Source organism: Musca domestica, unplaced genomic scaffold (genome assembly GCF_030504385.1).
Source record: "Musca domestica strain aabys unplaced genomic scaffold, Musca_domestica.polishedcontigs.V.1.1 16, whole genome shotgun sequence".
In the NCBI taxonomy this organism is placed as follows: domain Eukaryota; kingdom Metazoa; phylum Arthropoda; class Insecta; order Diptera; family Muscidae; genus Musca; species Musca domestica.
The window spans coordinates 13,100,609-13,109,028 of NW_026712219.1; the positions used below are offsets into that span (position 1 = coordinate 13,100,609).

At 33.5% G+C, this 8,420-nt stretch overlaps 1 protein-coding gene across 2 annotated transcripts in view; it reads left to right on the top strand.

Moving 5' to 3' along the window:
• The window catches only part of LOC101899404 (putative ferric-chelate reductase 1 homolog), a 45,333-nt gene that overhangs the window by 11,705 nt on the left and 25,208 nt on the right, over positions 1-8,420 (top strand). For both annotated transcript variants that reach the window (XM_005179448.4, XM_005179449.4), the window contains exon 2: positions 1,989-2,021. The gene's annotated coding sequence lies outside the window, so the exon portion shown is untranslated. The remainder of the gene's footprint in view (positions 1-1,988; positions 2,022-8,420) is intronic.

Below are 8,420 nucleotides of genomic sequence, written 5' to 3' on the forward strand. Positions count from 1 at the left end.
GTGTTTAAGCTTAAGGCAAGATAAAAGATCGTCTTCCTAAGATATGGAACATATAATTGTTGTTACATTTTTGCAATATATGCCACTCGTCATACGTAAATATTCCAGATATAAAAATACTCCAGAAAAGAGTTGCCATATTTGATTTAGCAAATAAGTCTAACGTTATTGTTTTTCCATGTCTTTTCTTCTTCTATTCATTTTTTATAATAAAGCCAGCAATGAAAGGTCATAATTTCATTACTCTATCAAATTAATACATTTTTTATGCTTCTTCTTATTCGGAGAAAATTTGTAGACAAAGTGTTAACAATTGTTCTGTCCCAGAGCCGGTAAGAATCTATTAGTTTATTGATTTTTTTTTTCGTTATCGTAGTAAATATTTTTACATTCTTGTAGTACTGGAACATAGCAAATGTTTCATAATGTGTAGACAAAAGCGGTGACATGGAGACATGTAACCCAGCCTTCGTACAATACAGTTAGAGAGTCCCACTACAGTAGTGTGCATGTTTATCTTAACATATTTGTATTTCATTTCTGAGATATATACTGTTAAAAAAGAGCGAGTTTATAACATTCTTCCAAAAACATTATTTCTTTTTGCCTCAAAGCCATTTTACTTGTGAATTACATGGTCAACCTTTCGTTGTATGTTTTTGTTTTTTTTTTTTACAAAAATTCTCAGCCCAAATATTGGCAGAAAAACCCCCAAAGAGAGAAAGTTCAATGATCGTGATATTGCCATGAACTTTCTTAAACTTGCCACTTAATATATTCCAGTTATTCATTCATAGCCATAAACGTAGCAAAAACCAAAAAAAGCCACAAAAACAAATATTCAACTTGATAATGACTTGGTAATGATGTTTGGCTGGTCGGTTGAGCCGCCCTATCGTCGTATTTTTGTTTACTAACATTGTAAAAAGTTCAGGTTGCGTTACTTTCTAAAGGTTTTTTTCTTGCAAAAAAAGAAACACGAATTATTATTGCCTACGTTGTCTGATAATGGCTTGGGGCATTAAACATGCCAGCTTGAAAAAAAGGTTTACAAAATGTTGGTGGGAAATTAAAAAAAAATGAGAAACCCGTTCTTTGGTCAAATTTTTAAAACAGATCTATTTTTTAGATAAATTTTAACAGGAAAACACATGTTCCAAACTAAATTGGGCTAACATTTCTGGATTCGAATGAAAAAAACTAACCTAACTTGTTAGCCTGGGGCTGGATTCTTGTTCTATGAAAATATGAAATGAAAAATATTTTCTTTATAAAATTTTTCATTTGATATTTCATTCCTTTATGAAAGTTTTCATTTCACATTTTCATAGAACAAGAATTGAGACCCTGTTCTCTTATCGGAATATGGAGGATTTGTCACGATTTACTTCACAGACATTACAGGTTTTAAGTCCCTACAGCAAAAAGAAAATGATGACATCGTTCCCGTGTTAATGATGACATCGTTCGTGTTAAAAAAATAATTTACTAACAAGTAATTATCTCAAAAATACTATTTTGAAAAATTAAAAACTATTATTATAATTCAATTCTTTGCTTATTAAAAATATATCCGTTTTGTAATAAATTTGTTTTCTGTTTAATTCATAACCTAATGACCGGCAAATCACCAATTTGACCATTGCCCTCACTGTTCTATTTATAAACTCTTTTTCTCGGTATACAAATGTTTGAAAAGTGTGTCATACTTACCCCTAAACGTGTTCCTATCCCCTAGCAACCTTTCCAGGTGACCGCAGTAATTGTGTTCCCAATCTCTGGACACGCAACAAAACTTAAATTATTGGGTTAACAAATTCAGTTTAAGGTGGGTGCAACAAGGGCTCATTATGTATTCCGTTGGATCAATATTTGAAAAATTAAAAAAAAAAATAGTCTAACAAATGAAACAAGACAAATTTTTGATTGAAATATAAATTTATATAATCAAAGAAACTAATTTCAGTTTTTTGTCATTTTTTCCACAGAATAACCGTTGAAAAAAGGAAAGAACAAAAAAGGTAAGAGCAATATGAAACTTTTATGTAAAACAAATATTTTCAAGAAGAAGTGTTCTGGCTTGCATTAAAGGCCCTTTATGTATAAAAGAATTGCGAAAAGTCTTCTGTAAAAGAAGCGTTCATCAAATTTGTTCTCGGTAAAGTCAACATGTTTTTAATGATAAAGAAGAATAACGGTGCTACCTAGTATGGAAGAGAGAGATTTTTGTAAAAAAGAAACAGCGATGCCAACTTAGTGCTTTTCGCGCTGTTTTTGGTGCTTTTTAGACCCCCCAAAACGCCAAAATAGTGGGCATAGCGCTTTTAGCGGGTTTTAGATTTTAAAATGTGGCAATGTTTATACATTCGAATATTTTGATAGTGTGGCAAGTTCTTTACAGGAAATTCTTTACGTGTCTTTCATTCCTGTCATTGAAGTTCTTTTGTTTACATGTAACTCTTTTTTAATTAAGGAAAATAAAACGAAGAATTGTGTGTATTATAAACCAATTAAAGGAAAAGTAAAATGAACGAGAAAAAAAAAGCGGATGTAATTTCTAATATGGAACTAAGTATAGATAATACATAGATCTGGATAAAAGGAAATGAGTTCAAAGATTCCATAGGGTAAAATCCCTTTCAAGATTTATCAGAATTCGTTATAAGACTGTTAAGCTTCTACTACTACTCAAATGCAGAAGTAGAAAGAGCATTCAGTGCTATGAATCTATATAAATCGAAAATCAGAAACAGATTATCCTTAAATTCTGTAAATTCTATTTTACATATTAAATATGGCCATCGTCGAGAGAATACGTGCTGTGACAAGTATAACGTTCCGTCAAATGTCTGTAAAAAATTTCGTATCTCTCGATCTTTTACACTCTATGCTAAGTTAGGTTAAGTCCTATTATCATAAGTAGTTCTTAAGGAATATTTTTATAATAAATTTTTTGTGTCTTACAATCACTCAAAAAAAGACGTCTTGTCTTTATGAAACTATAAATACCCGATTTACATTGGTCCTACGAGCCGGATCAGTGACCGACAAGGGAGAGAAGAAAGATGTGTTTTCTTTTTTTAAAAAAAAGGTCACTTTTATGAAAAAATATATCTCTCACGACTGTGGAGAGAAGAAATCTCCGCATAAATCTTGAAGAATTTGCCTTAACATCAAGTGATTTTTGTCTGCTTGGCTGAAAATTAAAAGTACAGGGTGAGTTAAAAAAAACTACAACAAAGTCAAACGCCATAATTTTTACATTTTTTTTAATTTTATTGAATGAAAGCAAAAAATGTCGGAAATAGCATCAAATTTTAGAATAAGTTTAGATTTGTTCGAATTGGTCACCTTTGGCACGAATTATGGCCCTCAAACGGCCAATGAAACCGTCACACGCTGCCCGAATGTTGCTCTGCGGTATTTTGGTCCATTCCCGGCGAAGTGCTTGCTTCAGGTGATCGAAACTTTGCTGAGTGCGATGGTGTTGAGTCCTGTTGGAATGTCCAAGGTCTGCATCCAAAATGTTTGCGTGCCCAAGGCTTTAATACACCTTCCAGAATATTTTCGCGATAATATTCGGCATTTATTCTGATGTTACGGTCGATTAATACGGGCGGAGAGCGACCATCGGCTATTATGGTGGCCCACACCATCGCCATGGTCAGCGCTTGAGTTCTGGTGGCCAACCGAAGGTGCACATTTTCAGCTGACCTCTTTGGCAAGTAAACACGCTGGGCAACGAATGTTTTCTCAACCCAAAATCGGCAGTTCACGACTTTCGGCCAAGCGAAACAACTCTGTAGCCCTTTTGAGTATATTTTCTTTCTGTTGCGGTGTAAGTTCTTGCACTTTTTGGAATTTCAATGGCTTTCCCCCTAGCACATTTTTCAATATTTGACGATTGGAATATTGCGATATGTTCAGCTCACAAGCCATTTTTCGGCCACTGCGATGCGGGTTTCGACCAAGTCGCTTCTTTACTTTTCGAACCATTTCTACTGATGTTGCTGTTTTCTTTCGTCCACTTCCTTGACGTCGGGCTACGCTGACCAGTATCACGGTAACGAGCGATGGTACGAGACACAAAAGATTTATTCACATTTAAATGCTGGAGTGCTCTAACGATAGCCACTTGTGGTTTTCCGGCCAAATATAAAGAAATCACACTATCACGCTTGAATTCCATCACAAATAACATTTTTTCTGGAAAATTATCACCAAAAAGCTTTTGTACGCTTGTAAATAATATAATGAGCTGTTACTGGAATAATTTTAACAGCTGTCGGACGAGTGGCTTAGCAATGACAATAGTCTGAATTTGGTTGCAGTTTTTTCATCTCACCCTGTATTATTGTCCAATACCCATACCTTTACTGGCACTAAGCTATTAAAAAAATTAAATTACTTTGACAATATCAGGATTTTAATAACCTTTAAATGATTAATTATCCCCAATAATTACATATTGACTTAATTACAATAGGTTCTGGTTAAATTGGTTGGTTTTTTTAACCGTACCAGACATTTTAATTTAAACCATTAACCTCTCCTCCCATTATAAGTGAACTTTTTTTTGGCAAATATTTAAGTTTGACTTTTGAAGGGTAGATTTCGTCAATAGCGATATGAGAATTGGTTTTCCTCCAAGTCTCGAAATATTTCTTAAAACTTGGCAGTTAATACCTTTGAAGTTAATAACCACTTACAAACCTAAAGTACATACAAATGTGTGTGTTTGTGTTCGAAAAACTTTGTGTTGGGAAATAAGTTGTCATTTCGAGTTATTCAGTTAGCCAGCCAAGCAGTGTTAACCGAAAAAAAAACAACAGCCATTGTTGACCCAGTTATAATCCATGTTGACTTTACGCCTTTTTAAACCTTCTAATGCGGCTTATGGGTAGCTGGTGTACATTTTTTCGCATTGACTTATCAACTATGAACAAAATACTTGAACACACAAAGCTACATACACACATACTCGTAAATGAATGACAAGTGCTTTGGCCAGCCTTTGGTTTGTTGGCTGGCTCGGCTATTTGGTAGTTTCGCTTGCATTTAGTTTAGCCATAAAATATACACCTGCCTCCAAAGGCAATCTGGTCAAACTTAGGCATTCACATGGCCAACACTGCGTTTGCGTTTGAAGAGAGGCCTAGCGGGGGGGAGGGTGGTTCAAACAATTTGTTTTTAATTTTACAATTAGCACATTAATATTAACCGATCAGTAGTGTGTAGTTATGGTTATAGTTAATGTTATGGTATTTGTATTGTCGGTTGTTATTGTTGATAACAATTACATGGATGGATTATAGCCATTAACTAGTTAGTTACTCAATGACTGGGAGTTATACTATAATATTAAGTGGAAAAAAGTTAAATTTTGAATGGCAGAACTAGTAAAGAGAGAGAGAGGGGGGAATATGTTAAAAAACTAGAGTACAGGAATGTCGAATAAGTAAATTCTTCGTAGTCAACATATTAGCCAATCAGAGGCTTACAATCGGCCAAATTTGTTTAATAAAACATAGTAAAAGAACACGCCGCCCTAAATTGTTTGCATTCTCTTAACTCTTTGGGCCCGATTTTTACTTGCCAAAAGGTCTATTTCATATACTTTTCATAATAAAAACTGAGAAAAATATATAAGTTTTCTGTGAAAATAAAACAATATTAGAAAACAATTAAAATGAAAATTTAGTTCATATATTCCGCCAAAAGATGCGGTCAAAATGTGCATCATCGAAATATGGGTCTAGATCCCATATCTCTCTGAACAAATGTTTTAAAGATAAAAAAGCTCCAAAAAAGACGAAATATTCATTTCTTAAATGGCGTCCAATATGAGGCCGCATATATTATCTAGATTTGAACACAAATATGTATGTTCCTATATTTATTTTTTATGTAGAAAATCTCCCTCATACCTAGACGATCTTCCTTATATGTATATAAGAGCTTTATGTGGTCCAAAGACCACTTTTACCTCATAAACCTTTTGAAAGAGGCAAATTTTCTAGATTATCTTGAGACGTATTTTCCACACGCGACCAAAAATGGAAAACCCCTCACAGGTTATATCGATAATAGATTTTTGAATATTTTATAAATTACAGGGTGAGATAAAAAACGGCAACAAAGTCAAATGCCATAATTTTTACATTTTTCTTTAAATTCTATTGAATGAAAGCAAAAAATGTCGGAAAAAGCATCAAATTTTAGAATAAGTTTAGATTTATTAGAATTGGCCATGTTTGGCCTTCAAACGGCCAATGAAACCGTCACACGCTGCCCGAATGTTTCTCTGCGGTATTTTGGCCCATTCCCGGCGAAGCGCTTGCTTGAGGTGATCGACATTTTGGTATTTTTTAGTGCCAACCTTGCTTTCCAAAATACTCCAGACACAATAGTCCAACGGATTGGTATCCGGAGATTTTGGTGGCCATTGTGCGTTGGAAATGAAGTGAGAAACCTCATTGTGTAACCATTCTTGGGTGTCGCGTGCTGAGTCTTTCTGTTGCGGTGTAAGTTCTTGTACTTTTTGGGGTTTCAATGGCTTTACCCCGAGATCATTTTTCAATATTTGCCGAATTTATATCTAGACGATTTTTCTTATGTGTATATATGGTGCTATAAAGACCTTATAAAGGCATGTACCACCTATACCTCATTGACCTTTTAAAAAAGGAAACTATTTTAAAATATCTTGAAATGTATTTTCCTTAGGCCTCCAGGAAAGGACGACCCTGTGCAGGTTCTATCGATAATAGATTTGTAACCTGGCATTCCACTCCAGTGCCCTTCTGAAGTTAATAGACTTTTCATATGTTTTTTTTTAGATATATTGCAAAGTATTCCTTATCTAAATGGCGCCCAACATGGGGCAACGATTTTTTAAAAAGGCCCCTTACACATTTTTCAATGATAGAATACTTTGCAGAATTTTTCTATATCTTTGCGAAGTCTACTTTGCAACAGAAATACTTTAAAGATAAAAAAAATTACAGCAGGTTTTATTGAAAAATGTCGTTTATAGGGATTAAAAATCAAATAGCGGCCAACGTAAGGCAAAAGTTTTCCAATGGATTTTTCACACATGGAATCTACTTCACAAGCTCTAGTTCTGCTTCTATAGATAGGAGATTTGTATAGATTTCAAATCAAAATTTTGCCAAAAATTGAAAAAATATTCAATTTTTTAGTGGCACCAAACGTAAAAAAATGTACAGCAGGTTTTATTGAAAAAATATCGTTTATATTATATTACAAATCAAATAGCGCCCAACGTAAGACAAAAGTTTTCCAATGAACCTTTCACACGTGGAATCTACTTCACAAGCTCTATATAGATAGGAGATTTGTATAGATTTCAAATCAGAATTTTTCCAAAAATAAAAAATATTCAATTTTTAAGTGGCGCCCAACATGGTGCTAAAGTTTTCCAATGGAATTCCCTTACATAGAACGTCCTTCACAAGCTCTGTATATTTTTTATAGATTTCAAACCAGAATTTTTCCAAAAATTACAAAATATTCAATTTTTATGTGGCGCCCAACGTGGGGTAAAAGTTTTCCAATGGACTTTCCATACATGGAATCTCTATCACGTGCTCTATATAGATGGGAGATCAGATTTAAAATCAGAAATTTGCTACAAATTTCAACATTTTCAATTTTAAGTGGCACCCAACGTGAGGCAAAAGTTTTCCAATGTATCTTCCACACATGGAATCTCCTTCACAAGCTTCATATAGAAAGGGGATTTTGTATAGATTTCAAATCAGAATTACCAGCTATTCAATTTTAAGTGGCGCCCAACATGAGGCAAATGTTTTTCAATTAACTTGTCATACATGGAATTTCTTTCACAAGCTCTAAATATATAGAAGATTTTGTAAACATTTCAATTTAGATTTTTTTTTTTAAATTACAAAATATGCAATTTTTAAGTGGCGCCCAACGTGGGGCAAATGTTTCCAATTGAATTTCAATTTAGAATTTTTCAAAAAATTACAAAATATTAAATTTTTAAGTGGCGCCCAACGTGTGGAAAAATGTTTCCAATGGCCTTTCTATACATGAAATATCTTTTAAAAGTTTTTTTTTTTATTTATTAGATTTTAGATCTTCAAAAAAAGATACATTTTTTAAAATAATAAATACTAAATATGCAACAGAAGCTCCGAAAAAAAGAATAACAATTTTATTGTTCACTCACTACACCTTCATGCTACCCAAATGCGAATGACTATTTCATGAGCAAATAATTATTCAAGTTTGTATTTTAATGGAGGCTATTTGCGGATCTGGCGCTTAATGAAATGCAATTTGCGAAAACATTTACACATTCTAAATGCGAGCAAGGCATGGGGGTGATACGAAATGATTTTGATTTTGATACAATCGAAATGTACACTCAA